Here is a 1,264-nt window from a genome sequence, read left to right on the forward strand (position 1 = left end):
GAATTTTTTGAAACAAGTTATTTTTTTCATTCACTTCACCAATTTGGACTATTTTGTGTATGTCCATTACATGAAATGCAAAAATAAAAATCAATTTAAATGACAGGTTGTAATGCAACAAAATAGGAAAAACGGCAAGGGGGATGAATACTTTTGCAAGGCACTGTAGAAGAGTCTAGTACCCAAAAGCCTGTTTTGGCATGGGCAGCCCCATTGAGGACTTTCACCATTTTTAAGTAATCAACTGGCACTTCATATGGGTTAAGGAAGGATCACATAATTCCATCCAGGTCACCAGGAGGGATCATCCAATGCAGTCAATGTGGCAGTGTGCACCCTTTCAATTTGTTTGCCAACTCAAAGAAGTAGTAGAAGAAGAAAATTGACTACTTCAAAATCAGAGGTTGCTGGTGGGAGGAGCTATAGGAGGATGGGCTCATTGCAATGGCTGGAACGGAATAAATGGAACTGAGTCAAACATGTGGTTTCCATATGTTTGATATGTTTGATACCGTTCCGTTTATTCCATTCCAGCCACTAAAATGAGCCCGTCCTCCTATAGCTCCTCCCTCTCTCTGTGCTCTCACAGACGCAATAATGGGACAGATACAATGATGCGATGTCTATCTAAATCTGAATATTCCTGCAATAGATTTTTTTATATCGTTCACTACCTCGTACAGTAGGTGGCAGCAATACACTTTATAGGTTGTAGTCCGCCAGTAAACCTCGAAGAAGAAGAAGAAGAAGAAGAAGAAGAAGAAGAAGAAGAAGAAGAAGAAGAAGAAGAAGAAGAAGAAGAAGAAGAAGAAGATTCGCCAACAATAAGGGGTTTCGATTAATCTGGCCCGGGCGCCCGCGGGTAGCCATGTTTCGCATCGAGTGAAAGTTGATTGCATTTGTTTTGGAACCGGGCTGCCTCCCGGGCGTGAGCCAGGTGCCTTGTTCAAAGCCCACTGCGAAGTCGGCTAAAAACGTAATTAAGCATGTGGACAGTAGGATTCTGTGTTTATACATGAGAAAGTGATTGCTTTTGATAAAAACGCTGTATCTGCCTTCCCAATGAAGACTAGTTTGAAAATGCAAACATTTAGTTTATGCAAAAGATATGTTGTATGTTTCTGGATTTTCCACCGTGCTGCCTTGTGTACAACATGACCGAGTGGCGCAGATTACTGTTCTATTTGAGAAGTGCGCTCCTCCCTCACCGCTTTTGCCCGTTCATGTCACGGGCCATAGACCGGTGCCCCACGGTTCAGCATAA

The sequence above is a fragment of the Coregonus clupeaformis genome, chromosome 4 (assembly GCF_020615455.1).
Source record: "Coregonus clupeaformis isolate EN_2021a chromosome 4, ASM2061545v1, whole genome shotgun sequence".
NCBI lineage: Eukaryota > Metazoa > Chordata > Actinopteri > Salmoniformes > Salmonidae > Coregonus > Coregonus clupeaformis.